At 54.2% G+C, this 18163-nt stretch overlaps 1 long non-coding RNA gene across 1 annotated transcript; it reads right to left on the bottom strand.

Moving 5' to 3' along the window:
• Window positions 1-7657: 7657 nt before the first annotated feature.
• On the bottom strand, window positions 7658-11997 carry LOC125629070 (uncharacterized). Its single transcript, XR_012665842.1, has 4 exons — window positions 11917-11997; window positions 8416-8554; window positions 8119-8218; window positions 7658-7798 (listed from the first exon to the last, which is right to left on the bottom strand). It is a non-coding gene; the product is annotated as an uncharacterized LOC125629070 (long non-coding RNA).
• Window positions 11998-18163: the final 6166 nt, after the last annotated feature.

Genomic DNA, 18163 nt, shown 5'->3' with positions numbered 1-18163 from the left:
ACCCATGTCTGCCACCATCTCTCCGCTCCACGAAGCTCCCACGACCTGCCTGGGGCAGCGACAGACCCTCTTGCTCCCCAGTTATAACACCTGGCCCTGAGCTAGCCCCTTTCTCCAGCAGATCTCAACGCCCTTCACAAAGGAAGTTGGCATCACTATCCCCACTTTATAGATGGGGAAACTGAGGCACACAAGGGGGACGTAACTTAACCAAGGTCACTCCACAGGCCAGCCATGTGTGTATGCAAAAGTCTATGGACTTTAACTGGACCGGTCTAGTTAAAACATTACAACACCCCCCCACCCCATCCATGGGGATGCCGTTATACCAGTACAAAGGGTTGTTGACTGGTAGAGGCCAAATTACTATCAGACCTCAGGCCAACTGGTGACCCAAACTCCTGAGATGCTTTGGGAATGCTGCTAAACTCTCACAGACAGTGACTGTTTGCCAGTTTGCTAAAATTTGTAGCCTTGCGCTCTGTTATTTGCGTTGCCACACAACTGTGCGAGAAATGTACTAACCACAAACAAATGGAAATGTATAAATAACATAGTGATGGTAAAAGTTTATGCTTAAGCAGCAGATGTGTGATTGTGTGCTGGGAAGTCTATGATATTTACCAGACACAAATTTTGCAGGCGACAGACTGATCCCCGTGATGTCTTTTGCCACGGCTTGCATACTGCTTGGACTACTTATAGGTAACTTAGTTCCAGCTTATCTCTTCCTCTTTCCCAGTGCAAGGCTGTATGCAAGCCATGGCAAAAGACATCACGGGGATCAGTCTGTCGTTTACGTCAACGGCTGCAAAATTTGGTTCAGCAGACTTGGTAATGGATCTGCCTTTCTGTTTGAGCGCTGTACTAATAACTAATAAATACTGGCTGGGGCTTGGGTCCTTGAGGTCTCTTTAAGTAGGAAGTAAGATCGAGGCTGAATTGGTTATAAATCTGCTTCCCTGGGGGATCCTCCAACCCAAGTTTACCGGCTGGAACCGGACCGGGCACGGTAACAACCTCTGTGTCGGGAGTAAAGACCTAGCGGTGTGTGGAGACTCTGGCTGGGACGGTCTAGGGGCCTACAGGGGAGGGGAAAAGTTTGAAGAAGAGATGTAAGACTAGATCCAGCGAAACGTTAACTCCATCAAGAGTAAAATGCGAGCAAAGAATGGCCGAAATAGTAAAGGGGGCTTGGATTGTTTTTAAAGCAATGTGCTGTTATGCATGGAGGATCTGGGGCCGCACAGCGTCCGGCCGGCCCGTGGGATCACACGTGTGTGCTGCTTGTCTCTGAGGCTGACCAGAGAGTGGAGGGGAAAGCGTGACCCGGGGCGGCAGCTCAGCATCGGGCGCACGAGGCTTTCAATCAGAAGCTTAAGGAAGTGACAGAAAATACTCAGAAAGGGAAGCCGCAGAATGGGGAAGTCAACGGGCGGCTGGCGAGCGCCGCAAGGAAAGGGGAAGGCGGGCGAGGGGAAGGAGCTGAGGAGACGGTGCAGACGTGGGGGTTGTCAGAAACGGGCAGAGGATGGTGGAAGTGCTCATCGGCCAGCACAGGAGCAATTGGCTGCGGAGACACTGGGAGCATCGGGGAAGCCAGCTGAGTGCAAGGAGCACCCGGAGGATGTGATGGAGCAGGAGAAGCCTCATTGTTAATAAGGCAGCCGAGCCGTGTCGGAAGTTAAGAAAATGAACTGCGTGCTGGAAGGAAAAGGTTTGGGGGCACCCCGAGTAAGGAGGGGCGTGGGAGAGATCGGCCCAGGGGCTCTAGAGAGAACTGGGGCAGGAGGCTGCCAGCCGACCGGGCGGGTTTGTGAAGGCCGGGTGCTGGCGTGATGGCAGAATGCTTCTTAAATGTAACGTCAAAACGTGACATTGTGACAGGCCATAGCAGAAATGCCAGGCAGAGGAGAAACCTGTCCAGGCACTAAGTCAATGGGTTCCTGTGACGAAGTGGGCCTGTTCTTAATGTTTCCTCTGAATAGTGTGGGGGTGCCTCAGTTTCCCCTATGCAGTTCTTAAGTATCTAGGTGGTGGGGTAAGGGTGTATGATCATTGCAGAGCCCTAGAGGGCAGGTGTGTGCAGGGATCTGGACACAGAGAATGGCCGACACCCTGTTTCCTGGCAACTGATGGCCTGGGCCCTTCCCCCCCTGCAAGGTGAGAGCTGAAGGGTTGGAGAACAAAGGAATCAGGTGACCACTGGCCCGGGAAAGGAACAAAGCCCAGAGGAGGAGGGGCTGGAGGGGTTTTCAGTTTGGGGCTGGCTGGGACATGGAGTGAAGTGCAGACGTGGTTGTCTGGCTCACTGCCCCCCAGAATGGACCCAGCTGAGGGGTCCCGTTCTCTGCACCTGCAAGCTCTGTTTTAGACCATGTTCCTGTCGTCTAATAAACCTTCTGTTTTACTGGCTGGCTGAGAGTCACGTCTGACTGCGAAGTTGGGGTGCAGGACCCTCTGGCTTCCCCAGGAGCCCCGCCTGAGCGGACTCGCTGTGGGAAGCGCACGGAGGGGCAGAGGATGCTGAATGCTCCGAGGTCAGACCCAGGAAGGTGGAAGCTGTGTGAGCTGCGTGTCCTGAAGACAGGCTGCTCACAGAAAGGCGACTGCCCCAGAGTCCTGACTGGCTTCATGGGGAGCAGTTCCAGAGCATCGCCCAGGGACTCCGTGACAGTTCCCCAAGGGAGTCGGACAGCACCTGGTTCCACCCACTTCTGTAGGGGGAGATGGGCCACAGACAGCAGTTTCCTCCCAGACCCTGCACAAAGCAGGTTGGACGAAGTGTGGGTATTTCCGGAGTTCATTGTATTACAAATGCAAATGGGTCTGGGGGGATGGGACGTGATTCCTCTAGGGGAGACGTGACTCCAGCAAACCCTGGGAAGGGTCAGGACCATCACAGGACACTTGTAAAACGACCGACCAGCCAAGGCGGGGATGCAAATTCCCCCCTCTGCCCCCAGCCTTTCGAAGCGATGCCCTGGGGAGCGAGACACTGGCTGCGAATGACCTGTTCCCAGATCCAGGGACCGGCCTGCGGCACTCACAGATCCCCAGGGGTCATGTTCGCAGCAGAAGCTGTGCTGAGCTTGGAAGCACTGGAAAGCCCGTGGGTGGGTTTGACGGGCTGCACCCCGGCCGGAGCCCTGGCTGGAGTCAGGGGAGGGATCCCTGGTAAGCCCATTAGCAGGCGGGTGGGTTCGCTGATTGGTTTAACATGTGTTCTCGGCAGTGCTGTCACCGTAAGCACCGAGGATTGTCCCCCCACCGGGGCTGTAATGTGTTAACTAGCCTGGGACAGTTACACTCCTACAGCATTTGTGTGTGGGGCTGGAGCCGTGGCAATGGGGAGGGGTGGGGGCCAGCAAAGGCCTCTGTGACACCGCCCCATGCCGGCGTTATTGACACGTTTCCCTGCAGCCGGCCTGATGCCCCGCAACGAAAACCTGGCCAGAGATTTTGCTCCGTGAAATGCTTTGAGATGGTGATGTCAGGAGATGGAAACCCAGCTGGGAATTTCCTGCAGGGCAGCGGCTCCCAGCACTGTTCTCCTGCCCCACATCTGGGCCCGCTACAGCCCTCACTCGACCCCCAGCTATGTCCAGGTGGGGCCCTTGGTGCCTTCCATAAGGGGAGTTACACACAGCGTCACCTAATGGCCAAAGAGTGCAATACAGGTTAGGGCCCCTCCATTCCAGTCCTTTTCCTCAGTGAGTCTTTAGCTCCATGGCAGAGGATTGAGCTTCTAGCTCTGATGGTCCCAGGTTCAAACCCGGGCCGGGCCAGCGACGACCCTGGGGGAGCTGCCAAGAGCGATGGGGAGGGGAGGGTGCGGCCGACATGCCTGTGCAGGTCTCACACTGCGCTCTGCCTGCAGCTTCCTGATTGGCCAAGACGACAGAGTCTACAAGGGCAGAGGTTGGAGCACCATGGGGGCCCATGCCAAGAACTGGAACAATAAGTCACTGGGAATCAGCTTCCTGGGCAGCTTGTCCAGTACGTGGTTCCCATCTGTACAGATTTCCCTGCTAGGCCCCCAGGGGAACTAGGAAGTTCACAGCTGCTCTTGGTTCCACCGCGGTGGGGCACTGGGCTGGGGCACAGGGTCAGGAAAGGGAGGGGGAGGGGGAGCGTGGCGAAGCAAATGTGTGTGTGGAGGCGGGGAGATGCATTACCAAATGCAGTGGGGTGGGGGAGAAAGACACTGACATGGTCAATCAAGAACGGGGCTAGAGGATGTTTATTTACTCAGGCCACATTCACATCCCCTGAGCAGCAGAGAGGGGCCAGGGGCGTGTGTGAAATTAACAGGGGGCTGCTGGTGTCCTGCAGAAACAGCCCCTGACAACACCACCCTGACCGATGCCAAGAGCCTGATTCAATGTGCTGTCTCCAGGGGCTTCCTGAGTGAAAGCTACACCCTGAAGGGGCATCGCGACGTGAAGTCAACCCAATGCCCCGGGGACGCCCTCTATGAGGCCATAAGCCAGTGGCCTGAGTTTGAAGCCTGAGTCCCTGCAGCCTCGGGGCAGCCCCTGCGCCCATCGCTGACCCCGCCCGCGGCTTCTGCCTGCTTGAGCTACACCTCCGCCCCCCAGCAGGGGGCGGCCTCTCACTTCTCACCCACCTGCTGCCTCCTGAGGCCTGGAGAGCAGGGCTCTGAGAGTTGGGGTTACGCTTGTGTCTCCCCTGGGCTCTGCTGCCTCCCCCACCCCCGGGGGCTCAGATTTCTAATGGCGCCTGGGAGCCACCTGCCTCCCCCAGGCTACTTCCTTCGGCAGACGCCAGGCCTAGCCCCTCGCTCCCACCCGCAACGGGCATGTCAGCTTAGCCTGGGTCCACACACAGCCACGCCCAGGGTCTTACAGCGTCCAGGGAGGTGGGGCCAAGCCTCAGCCGAGCTCTGTGGCGACGGCCCTGCCAATCCCTGGGCAGCTCAGGAAACATCGCCTCCATTCCCGTGTGAAACGTCTGAGCAATTATCAATTCCAGAGTCAAATCCGCCTCTGCCCCCAGCCCCCCCGAGCTCTGCAGCGAAGATTTCATCTGGAATCCCCCAGAAACCGGTCGCTAGTTAACCCCCCACAAAGGGAACCCAAGTGTCCCTGAGCCCTGACACTCGGCTCTGCCTGGCCCCCGCAGGGTCTGCCTCTCAAAGCTTTCAGCGCTCGCCCCTTTCGCCCCGACAGTCCGTTCCCACGAGCCTCTCTCACCGAGGGGGGCAAAGTGTTTGGACGGGGAAGGACCCGTCGGGTGGGTCGCAGAGTCCCACAAAGGGGTTTTTAGTTCAAGTGCAATTTGCCTTTACCTCAGCGCCCCGCGGCTTAGTGCTTGCTTTGCTTGGGAGCTACTGAGCAGTGACAATAAACCAGCTTCCAGCACATGAAAAGTTGAAGCGCCGGGAATCATTTCATCTCCTGTTAAACCATAACCACCCTGCCGCTGGGCTGGGCTGGGCGAGCTCAGAGGGTGTGATTATGGTCTGTCAGATTAGCACTAAGAGGCCTCCTTGGGCTAGGTGCTATATACACAGAACATGAGACAGACAGTCCCTGCCCTAAAGAGCTCACAGTCTAATTAGACAAAGGATGGGAGGGGAAACTGAGGCACAGGGAGGGGAAAAGGGTTTTACCCAAACTCACAGGGCCAGTTAGTGGCAGAGCGTGGAACAGATCCCATGGGTGCAGTCAAGTGCTCTGCCCACTAGGATGTGCTGCCTCTCAATCCAGAGGGAGGAGGTGGAGCGAAACCAAGGGGGTGCTGGTTCCGCATGGGTCACACACAGGCAGGCCCGGCAGCCCTGAGCTGAAGGAAGGGGAGGGGAGCTGGGGTTTGCGCCTGCTGATGGGAGCTGGGGCTGCGGCTGGAGACTGGCAGGAGGGGCCGGAGCGGAGGGAACAGCCATGCCAGGAGCAGTGTCCCAGCCCCACAGTGCCCAGGGCTGCCCAGCATGTGGGAAGGGGGCAGCAGCACTGACAGGGCAGCTCTTTGTTTCGAGAGTCGCTGTGGAGCAGCCCCCGAGCGAGGCTGGGAGCCCAGCACCCCAGGGCTGGACGGGCCCCGTAAACAGGAGCAACCCCTGGTGGGCTGGCAGTTGGAGGCCGCGCTGCAGAGAGTGCAGGTCTGGCCTCCCCGCAGCCCCCGGTGTCCTGCCCCTGGCACAGTCCAGGTTCAGCCCAGTTATTTCTGCTTCTGAGCCGTGGACCCTGGGGGACGCGACCAGCTGGGATCCAGGCTCCCTGTTGGGAAAAGGCTAGTCCAGGCCCTGGCGGCTGGAGCTCTGGGGGGCGTGTAAAGCCCAGGAAGGGGCACAAGGGGCTCAAGCAAGAGGTTTCACTCCTGGGCCGGCCACAGCCCCGCTGCAGCCCTGGAATAGACTCAGCACAATCTCCCTTCCCATCCTCCCAGCATTGTAACACCTCCCCAAGACCCTGCGGGGCTGCCACAGCCCGGGCCCCCCAAGCCATCTTGCCTGGTCCCTAGGGTGTTTTGGCTGCTGGCCCCATGGAGCTCGGCCCAGGAGGGGCGAAGGATCCTGTGAGGCCCAGAGAGGGGTTGGTTCCCTCGCCAGGGGAGGCTCTGGGTAGCCACAGCCACAGGTACTCGGCCAGGAAGGCAGCCAGGATCTTGCAGAGGTTCTCCACAGTCGGGGGGTGCAGATTCTGCTCCGTGTCCTCCATCATGTGCCAGACCCACGGGAAAGGGGTGGCGATGAGGTGCAGCACCGGCACTCCTGCGGCCAGATACATGGATAGTCAGCAGGGATCCAACCCAGGATCTGCCTCACTGCAAGCCCAGCCTCTACTGCTGGAGCTACAAGAGTAATTCCACTATTGTCAGCAGTAGTAGACTATTATCCCCATGTGGCCCAGCCACTAGCGGGCGACGGGCGACATTCTAAATGCGCACACTGTCTCAGTAGATGGAGCCAGGCCCTCAGGCACGACCTGACCTTACATCTAGGAGCCGTGTGCTCCCCTGACCTAGCAACGAGCAGCTGGCCCAGGTGCATTATGGGAACCAGATTGGCCAGAGACATCAAGCGAGTCAGGGCCAAGTGGCTAGATAGCAATGATATGTTTATAAAGTCTTTCACCCCCAAGGATCTCAGAGCCTAAGTTCAAAATGCAGCCACCTCTGGGGTGAAGTGTGCCAGGCAGGCAAACATCATCTATAAAGCATTATAACTTTATATATAAATAACACCTAGCTCTTGCATAGCCCTTGTCCTCAGGGGATCCCAAAGCACTTTACAAAGGGAGTCAGAATGATTCCCCCCACTTCACAGATGAGGAAACTGAGGAAGACAGCAACAAAGTCACCCAGCAGGGCAGTGGTAAAGCCAGGACCTGAACCCAGGTCTCAGTCCCTTGCTCCACTCATGAGGCCAGGCTTGTGTGGGAGCCTGGGGGAGTCTCACTACACTTTGTCTGCACACATTCCTCCCTGGCTCCCCCGGGGAGGCCTCTCCAGCTGTCCATCCCACACTGTTCTGCACCTGGATGAACGGTAGCATGGGGCAGGACAGGTACCTTTGCGAAGGAAGGGGACGTGGTCCTCTTCGACAGGCCCATAGGCAGGCTCCCGCTGGAAGTACGTCTGCTCCCAGGGGTGGGACTGCAGCAGGCCCAGCCGGTGCGACACAGAGAAGAGAGTGAGGAATGGACTGGTTCCTGGGACCTGCCAGGCTGGGGCACGGCAGAATGAGCCCCACAGGGGGCTACACCTGGCCGCTCACAACAGAGCTCCCTGAGGACTTGGAGACGCTGCCAGGGAGGGAGGGGAGATTTCAAACCTGACAAGTCGTGTTTGAGGGAAATAAAGTATTGGTGAAAGATGCCAAGTCAACAGCCCCGGGGACTGAATCCCCAACTCCCAGCTCTGTCTCACAGCTGAGGATAGAGCCCAGGAGTCCTGGTTCCCAGCCCCCCTGCTCTAACCACTAGACCCCACTCCCCTCCCAGAGCTGGGCCTAGAACCCAGGCACCTTTATTCATTGTCAGACAGACGCAGGACCATCAGGACTGGCGGGCGGGGGAGGAGGTAGCTGTCCCGCTACAGGTGTCTGGGGGGGCAAGCCCCCTCCCACCCCTGGAAGAAAGGAAGGTTTGGTACCGATGCCGACGAGCCGGTCGAACCAGGAGGCGGTGAAGGGGAAGTGGTTCTGGATGGTCGGGTGGCGGGCCCCCAGCAGGTCCAGCAAGACAAACAGGCTCTGCAAGGAGGCAACGAGGGGTTAAATCTATAGGGGCCCAGTCACCCCAGGAGGATCTGAGGGAGGGATTGGTACAAGATCCAGTGCAGACAGATTGAGCCCCCCGCCTACCCTGGACAGGCACCCCCACCATCTCCCTCCAGCCTGAAAGATCCCCCATGCAGAACTCCTCAGAGGGGCAGGCGGGCGGCTCTCACCATAGCCTGGAGCTGGCTGGTACCCGGCTGGTGCTGAGCCTTGGCCATGGACAGCCCCGTACAGGGAATCCCTCTCACTCCACTCCCGGAAGGCCTCCTTGCCATCCAGGAACAGCAACTGCAGCGTCACCTCAGAGCCCTGGGGAGAGACACGGGGATCACTCAACACCTGGCACTGCTGGACAGGTGAGGGGACTGCACCCAGGACAGCAGCAGAGCTAGGGATAGAACCCAGGAGTCCCGGCTCCCATCCCTCCCGGTTTTGCACACTAGACTCCATTCCTTTCCCCAAGACAAGAGTTGAATCCCCAACCTGGGAAGCTCTCACCTGCTCCTTGGCCTTCAGCAGCTCCACGTCCAAGGCCGTGGCCAGTTCCAGCAGGATGGCACAGGGCACGGCCGAGTCGGTGGCCCCCAGGAAGGTGCGGCCCTGTCTTTCCCAAGCTGCCACCCCACCGGGCTTGAAACATCACCAGCTCCATCCAGCCCAGGGACCACATGGACAGGTACTGGGGCTGGGATGGGAAGACTCTGTGGAATCTCAGATTAAAGGAGCACCTTTAGATTTGGGATGGAGGGGCTAGCTGCAGAGCAGGGAGGTCTTTCCTAAATTCCCCAGGCTTACCCTGATCTGAGGCTGTACAGAGGAGGCTCCCAGCCAGCAGCTGCCTTATCAGAACTGTGTTCATTAGATAGATAGATAGATAGATAGATAGATAGATAGATAGATAGATAGATTCAGGGTAATGTATCAGAATCTGGCCCTCACCCCATTGCACTCAGCGGGTTTCTTTCGTTTTACCCTGGGGAAGAAGAGATCAGAACCCAAGACCGCCAGTTCCAAGAACTCCACAGACCTGTGTTGTCACTGGATTTATTACCAAGGGGACATTAGACAAGGGGAGGCACCAGAATACCCCTCTGTGGGACAGAATGACAGACTGAGGGGCAGGGTTTGTGTCCTGTGTCTTTGTGCATGCAGAGCTCTGCGCAAAACCCACCATCTCTGTGAGCCCCAGGGCGGATGATGGCCCTGGGAGGAGCTGTGACCACCCTCTGAAAGAGTTGGTGCCAGGGCATAAGGGTTGCTCTGTACAAAGGAGGAGATTAAACTCCTCTGCAATACATATGTAACCCTTCTTCCAGTTCCAGCTCTGGCTTCAATATATAGGGGTTCCTCTCAAAATTATAACACAACACTGGCTTGAGCTCCCACCCAGAAATCTGGGAAAACTAAACACCAGCCCTGGGTGTTTCTAAGAAGCAATACTTCCTGTCTTGCAAGCACTGAGTCTGTGTGCGACAAAAGAAATATTTTATTAAGGGGAGAAGGAAGAATGGCATTAATTTGAGAAAACATGACAACAATGACTCAAACGTATGCAAACAACAGGTAAATCCCTGGGCCCAGGTGGAGCAGTGGCTTTGCCTCAGTTTCCCCCTTTCTGAAAGACCAGTGGACAAATGTCCCGTTAACACACCACTCCCCTTTCTGTCCAGGACACCGCACTCTTAGTTTGCTGTCCACCATAAGTGAAGTCCTAGGGTCTAGGGGTGCCGTTAGGTGCATTCAGCTCCAGCCTTAGGGGAGGAATGCAGGAAAATCAAATGATGCCTCTGCCCACTCCGGTCACTGCCCACTCTGCCACTGCACACTGCTGTCACCTTCTGAAGTTTCTGCACTGCTCCAGCCCCAAGTGTTCTCAGCTCTTAGGTTATGGCTACATTGCAAAAAATACCAGCAGCCACAAATCTCAAAGCCCAGGTCTACAGACTGGGGCTCTCATTATGGTACTAAAAATAGCCATGTAGTTGTTCCTACTGGGACTGGAGCCCAGGTTTCGGAGCCTGAGGAGGAATGTCTACACAGCCATTGTTAGGGCCGAAGCGCAAGCCTGAGTCTGTAGACAAACCTCAGTGATTTCACTGGGTAGTGCAGAGCTCCTGCTGCCGTTTCTGCACTGTCTGGACAGCAATTCTGTCCAACAATAACGAAGGCTCAGCCCTTAATCTAGCTTCTCGCAGACCAAATAATCACTGAGCAAAACCAAAATCCCCGTTGATCACTATCAAGTGTTTCTCCAAACACCAGAGGAAAAGAATCACAATTTTCCAAAACCCTAGAAGGAGGGATCACACCACCGAATTAGGTTCATCTTAAGGTGACCACATCTCTTCGGGAATATTACATACAGTGCTGCTGGCCTCTAGTCACACTGTGTATTGTGGGCCTAGCATAGTCATGGATTAGAAACACAGACATGTGCGCACAGTGACTGATTCTGCACTGCACAGAGAAAAACCGTAACCCCTATATAACTGCAAATTCAACATAAGCAACTGCTTAGGTGTAACCCTTCTGCCGGGGGGAGTCAGCAGCAACCAGGGCTGGGTTCCTTTTGACAACACAACACAGAACCAGCTCGAGTCTCCACCCAGTAATCTGAAAAAAATTACACCCCCCACTTGGTACCTCTAAGAGCCAGTACGTCTCCTCTCACAAGCACTAAGTACATGTATAGAAGAGAAAACTTTTAATACAAGGGGAAAGGAACCTGGCATTACTTGGGAAAACACCACAAGCATGATTTGAAAACATCTGACCATGAATAAAACACCCACCCCAGAGTACATTGGCAGCATCCGTTTCCTCAGTCTCTCACCTTGCAGTGTGACAGTCCGACAAACAAATGTCCCTTTAACACGCCAGTCCTCTCTCCCTCCACCGCACCCCACTCACAGTTGTCCTTGGTCAGTGAAAACCCAGTGTTTGGAGGTGTGTTTGCGTGAGTTAACCTCCCACCCCGGGGTGTAGGGGGGCAGCACTGAGCAGTGATTCAGCAGCCCTCGCTGTGCCGCTGTTCACTCTGCATCGCTGTCTGCCTTTGTTCACTCCACAGCCGGCCACTCCACCATCATTGACTGCACCGCCAGCCACCCCCCAGTGTTCCCTCTGCCACTCTCCGGCGCTCTGCCATCAGTCACCCTGCCACGGCCCTCTCCACTGCAACCTCTGGGATGTTTTGAAGTTCCACCACTTAACTCAGCTCTAGCAATTCCAATTCTCAGTGATTCCAGCAGTTCGCGAGGCAACCTCGTTCACCAGAGACACTGTCCCACAACGGACCTAAGGCTTCATATTTAGACTGGGCTATCAGTGATGTCAGCTCGAGTGATCCAAACCAAGAGACTCTCAACTGGGCCTTAAGAAGCTCTGTCGTTAAACAGTGCAGAGTCAAATGGCACGTAGAGCCAGATGGGCACAAATAGCCTCTCACATCTCCGCTGGCCTTTGGCACCCCTACTTCCTGCTTATTGAATGCAGTTAACTTGAGAGTGACCCCCTCATTCATGGCACACCAAGGCCAGTTCTGCTCCCTTTGATTCACAAAAGGATAACCACACTTTATGACCTCTGCCTCCGCAATAACAAAGTGATTTGCAATCCAACACCAGACAAAAGGGATCATTTGGGCAAAGCAGCCCCATCATGTTGCTCACCTAGGCAGAGTGGGTGTGTCTATTCAAACATGGTCAGTTCCTGATGTCTTCTCCCCAGCTCATCACTAGGTGTTGGGAAAGCTCATTCAGAGCCTGCTTACATAAGAACCTATAACTGCAATTTCACATAAACAGATTGAACACTCTGCACAATGCGTTCAAATGCATCACACATCCAATGAGGCTAACAACATTTCCTTATCCCTGTATCCAAGGGGATGCCTAGCTAGACATGAGATAATATGATGGGTGACTTGTCCAATGAAGGGGGAGCAATAGCTGTTGATTTGGCAGAGGCAGGGGGGAACCCTTCCCCCAGGGGGAGCTGCAGAGCTTCCCAGGAGGATGCTCCTTCTCTGGGGACACACACAGAAGTCAGGCCTCAGTGACTACAGCATCGGCACTGCACCCCCCCTGGAGATTACAGTGGCCATAAATCTTGAGCTGTGGGGGGAGAGTCCCAATTGCTGAGTCATTGTTTCCACCTTGTCACTTCCCCTGGGTGCCCATTTCACCCCCTGCCCCAACAGACTCTCATTGTACTCACACAGGTAGAAACTACTCCAGTGGGCTTGAAACATCACCGACTCCAGCCAGCCCGGGGACCAAACACACAGGTAAAGTTGGGCCTCAATGGGACTTTGTGGAATCACAGACTAAGGGGGTACCTTATAGATCTGGGGGGGGGAGAGGGAGGATCCCTGCCCCTGGGAGTGCCGCAGAGCAGGGAGGCCTTTCATAGGGGGATGCTTTCCTTGGCTGCTCCTGATCTGGGGATGCATAGAGGAGTCGGGACTTAGGGGCTGCCCAGCCACCTCCTACCTTGTCAGAGTTGCATTCATTAATAGATCAATAGGTAGGTAGGTAGGTAGGTAGAGAGATAGATAGATATGGGGCAATGGATCAGAACCCATCTCTGACCCCACTGCAGTCACGAGGTAACTCCAGATTTATACTGGCAGAACTGAGATCAGAATCCAGCCCAGATACTTCCAAGAACTCCACAGACCTGTGCTGTTGCTGGGTTTATAATGCAGGGAACATTAGGCAAGGGGAGGCAGCTGAATGCCCTAGGGCTGGGCACAGAGAGATCAAATGACAGACAGACAGACTGAGGAGCAAGGGTATATGTCTCCCCCATAGAAGTCCTGTGTCTTTGTGCATGCAGAGTTCTGTCCCAAACCCTCCATCTCTGTGAGCCCCAGGGAGGTAATGGCCATGGGGTGCACCGTGACCATCCAGCGTGAGTGTAGGTACCAGGGCTGAGGGTTGTTCTGTACAAAGGAGGAGACCACGCCACACTGCATCACATGGAAAGTCCTGCAGACATGACTGCGTTTCCCATCCGCAGTGTTATACAGGATGACAACAGGAGCCACACCTGACATTATGGCAGCACATCACAAGCCTTCATCTGGTCAGATCCCAGTGACCCCGTGGAGCTGGTGGTGAGAGGTGAGGGGCCTGGTTTGGAGTCCCCGCTCTCAGCCCTGTACCCAGCCCAGCCTTCACAGAGTCTATGCCCCAAGGAGATGCTCACAGCCAGGATCTGCCTGGGGCCTTACAGAGGGGATGCCCAGTGTGGGATCAGGAAATCAGTGGATTTGTCATGCAGCCAGGGGAAGCTGCAGCAGCAGCTGTTGATGTAAGGCAGAGGGAAGGGGGAACCCTGCCCCCAGGGCAAGCTGCAGAACAGTGTGGCCTTTCCCAGGGGGATGCTCCCTATCAGAGTATGCCCAGAGAAGTCAGGGCCAGCAGCTGCAGAACCAGTCCCTTCCCCAGCTGATAAAATCCACTAACCCCCTGGAGGTTAAAGTGACCATAAAGGCTGAGTCGAGGGAGGAGGGGCCCAATTGCTGAGTCGCTTTTTTTACCTCTTAGCTCCCCCTGATTGCCCATTTCACCCCTGCCCTGACAGGCTCTCATTCTAAACCTACAGGTGAAAACAACCTCACTGGGCTTGAAACATCACCGTATCCCATCAGCCCAGGGACCACACGGACAGGTACCTGAGTGGGGAAATCATGCCTCAGGAATCTACTAGAATGCTTTGAAGGGGTCCACAAGCATGTGGACAAGGGTGATCCAGTGGGTATAGTGTAATTAGATTTTGAGAAAGCCTTTCACAAGTTCCCTCACCAAAGGCTTTTAAGCAAAGTAAGTTCTCATAGGATAAGAGGGAATGTCCTCTCCTGGATCAGTAACTGGTTAAGAGATAGGAAACAAAGGGTAGGAATAAATGGTCAATTATCAGAATGGAGAGAGTAAATAGTGGTGTCTCCCAGGGATGTGTACTGGGACCAATATTATTCAATATATTCATAAATGATTTGGGAAAAGGGGTAAACAGTGAGGTGGCAAAATTTGAAGATGACACAAAACGACTCAAGATAGTTAAGTCCCAAGCGGATCATTAAGAGTCACAAAGGGATCTCACAAAACTGGGTGTGTGGGCAACAAAATGGCAGATGAAATTCCATGTTGATAAATGCAAAGTAATGCTCATTGGAAAACATAATCCAAACTATACATATAAAATGGTGGGGTCTAAATTAACTGTTATCATTCAGGAAAGAGATCGTAGAGTCATTGTGGATAGTTCTTTGAAAATATCCACTCAATGTGCAGCAGCAGTCAAAAATGTGAACAGAATTTAGGGAATCATTAAGAAAGGGATAGATAATAAGACAGAAAATATCATACTGCCCCTCTATAAATCCATGGTATGCCCACATCTTGAATACTGTGTGCAGATGTCGTTGCCCCATATCAAAAAAGATATGCTGGAATTGGAAAAGGTACAGAAAAGGGCAACAAAAATGATTGGGGGGCATGGAACAGTTCCATAAGAGGGAAGATTAATAAGACAGGGACTTTTCAGCTTGGAAAAGAGACAACTAACCGGGAGGGGGGGTGGGGGGGGATGGTAGAGGTCTGTAAAATCATGACTGGTGTGGAGAAAGTAAATAAGGCAGTGTTATTTACTCCTTCTCAAGAACCAGGGGTCACCAAATGAAATTACTAGGCAGCGGGTTTAAAACAAACAAAAGAAAGTACTTCTTCACACAACACACAGTCAACCTGTGGAACCCTTTGCCAGACGATGTTGTGAAGGCCAAGACTATAACAGGGTTCCAAAAAAACCCCTAGATAAATTGATGGAGGATAGGCCCATCCATGGCTATTAGCCAAGATGGGCAGGAATGGTGTCCCTAGCCTCTGTTTGCCAGAAGCTGGGAATGGGTGACATGGGATGGGTCACTTGTTGATTACCTGTTCTGTTCATTCCTTCTGGGGCACCTGGCATTGGCCACTGTCTGAAGACAGGTTACTGGGCTAGATGGACCTTTGGTCTTACATAGTATGGCCACTCTTATGTTCTTATGGGAAAGGGACTCTGTGGAATCACAGATTAAAGGGGCAACTCTAGATCTGAGGGAGGCAGAGGCGGGATCCCTGACCCCAGGGTTAGCTGCAGAGCAGAGAGGTCTTTCAGGTCTGTTCCTGTTCTGGGGGCGCACAGAGGAGTTGGGGCTCAGAGGCTGCCCAGCTGGCCTCTTCCATCTATCCTTTATTAAATAGCTAGATGGGTAGCTAGATCCAGGGGTAATGGATCAGAATCCGGCCCTCAACCCATTGCTGTCAGAGGGTGACTCTGGATTAACCCTGGAGGAGCTGAGTTCAGAATCCAGCCCTGATACTTCCAAGAACTCCACAGACCTGTGCTGTCCTTTCACAGCCCTCACGAGGCGCCTGGATTTCACCTGGGGCAACATCCTCCGTCTGGGTCTGGTCTCCGGGGTTCTGCTGGCCCTGGTGCTGATCATGGCCGAGGCTGGTTACTGCTGGAAGGAGACTCCAGGTGACATGACCCCCCTCTCTTATCCCTCCCTGGGGGAAGAGCCCTATCTGCTTGGAGGGCTCCACAGGGCAGAAAAGCCACTCTCCCTTCCCCCAGGAAATCCCTGCTTCAGGGAATCTCACATTTATTCCATGGTGCTCCCAACTCAACAGCTGGACCCTTGGGAGCAAACTCTTGACCCCCCGGCACCGAGCACACCAGCCCCTGTGTCACCAGCTAAGGGAGCACCTGCCAGGGCCCCAGGGGGTGGGGAAGCAGGGCCGTAGCAGAGCCCCGTGCAAGGAAGGTGCTGCCTATGTTTGTGGGAAGCCCAGGGTGGGGTGTGGGGGGCTGGGCGCTGTATAGGGCCCCTTCAATAAATAACCCCTTCCCTGCCAGATTCCCTGCTCCTCCTGCTCCCTGCTGGGGATATGACCTGAGAAGATGAGGGAAGGCCGTTAGTGCTTCCTTAGCCAGAGCATTTGCTTCCCGACCTCAGGGGATGAGCCAGATCCCTGAGTATGCCCCGGAGCCAATGTCAGACTAGGGGGGTGGAGCAGAGCGAGATTCCCTGATTATAAGAATGGCCATACTGGGTCTGTTCAGCCCAGTGTCCTGTCTGCTGGGGGGAGCGTGGGGCAGGGGATCTGGGTGCAGGGAGAAGGGGACAGGAGACACCTCGGGGACATGTTAATGCTGGGGCCATTTCTCCCCAGACTCAGGAATCGCTCTGATACCAGAAAAAAGAAAAGGAGGACTTGTGGCACCTTAGAGACTAACAAATTTATTTAAGCATAAGCATCCGATGAAGTGAGCTGTAGCTCACGAAAGCTTATGTTCAAATAAATTTGTTAGTCTCTAAGGTGCCACAAGTCCTCCTTTTCTTTTTGCGGATACCGACTGACATGGCTGCTACTCTGAAATCTGATACCAGAAGGGATCTGCTGGCCTGAGCCCGGCACCGTCCAGCCCAACATGTGGCTCTCCGTGCACATGCAGCCAATCTGTCACCTCCAGGGAAAACAGCCACCTCGGCCAATGTGTGAGCACGACCCAGCACCCACTTGGGAATGGGATGGGGCAAAGAAGAGCAGGAGACAGCCCTTCCTGGATGGGCACCGACACTGCAGAATCCCAGCTCCTGAGATAGAGTGACCGGCCCCCTGTGCATGGAGACATGAGGTCTGGCCCCTGGCACTGAAATAAAGTCATTTACTGCTCCCCCAACCCCGGGGTGTCTGTCCTGGTCTCTCTCTGGAGCTTCAGTTCTCTGTTGCCTCAGTCCCTGCAGTAGGGTCCCCCACTCTATACATCACCCGGCTCCCTCCCCCAGCTCTCACCCCCTCCCCAGTAGCTGATCCCATCTCTGTAGGATGGACTCTACTGACCTGGATCCCATCTGCCCCCTCGGACCTTCTCCCCAGCTCTCCTGGGCCCTGCTGGGTCACCAGGAGGATTTTTCTCCACCCCCCCTCCATCACCCCTCCTCACCCTGGGGGGGGGGGAGTGTCTCCCAGCACCCCAGTCTCTGAAGAGCCCCCAGAATCCTCCCAGAATTTCCAGAGCATTCTCTGCCCTATATATCCCCTGGGTGGCTCCTGCCCCTACCTATGGAGCTGCCCCTCAGGCCATCGGGGGCAGAATTGTTCTTCCCAACCCTGCTGAGCCATGGCAGCATGAGCTGGTGTGTGTGGGGGGTGATGCTCTGTACCTCGGGGGAACATCCTACACCCCCATGTTCATCCTTGTAAAATGACTGTGTGGTATCCAATCCAAACTTTGTCATGTCGGCTGTCTTTGGATGGAGAATCCAGTACGTCCTTTGGTCCATTGTTCCAGTGTTAATTACTCTCTCTCTTAACAAATTGTTGCTGTATTTTCAGTCTGAATTTGTTTGGCTTCAACTTCCAGCCAATGCATCTTGTTATACCTTTAAAAAGTGTTGCATTCTAATAGTTGATGTTTAACATCCTCGCTAGGTGCAACTGGAATAGAAAGTATTTCACTATTACTGTAGGATATGGGTACGTCATTCCACTTCTTCCCAAATACAGAACAGAAATATTTGTAATACTTCTCCTTTTTCTGCATCATGATTTACAGTTGCACCATCCTCATCTCCAACTGCACTAAAACTGATTGCTAGGATATTTTGTTTTCCATATGTTTCAAGAACTCCTTATTGTCCTTATCCTAAAATGCCATAGATTTTTCATTGATATTGTTAGATTTTTCTTATCAAGTGTCTACAATTCCTAACTCCTCAGTCGCACCTATTGAGATGAAGTTCCCCATTTCCTAGTTGTTTAATATTATTATTTGTTATTTCTGCTTTCACTTCCACTGGTAACCAGGATGGGGGTTTAGCTGAAGAAGCCACTTTCACAATTTGCTGAATTTTGTGTT

The sequence above is a fragment of the Caretta caretta genome, chromosome 23 (assembly GCF_965140235.1).
Source record: "Caretta caretta isolate rCarCar2 chromosome 23, rCarCar1.hap1, whole genome shotgun sequence".
NCBI classification, from domain to species: domain Eukaryota; kingdom Metazoa; phylum Chordata; order Testudines; family Cheloniidae; genus Caretta; species Caretta caretta.
Note: the sequence above shows the minus strand (reverse complement) of the source record. Positions and strands in the feature narration are given on the sequence as shown.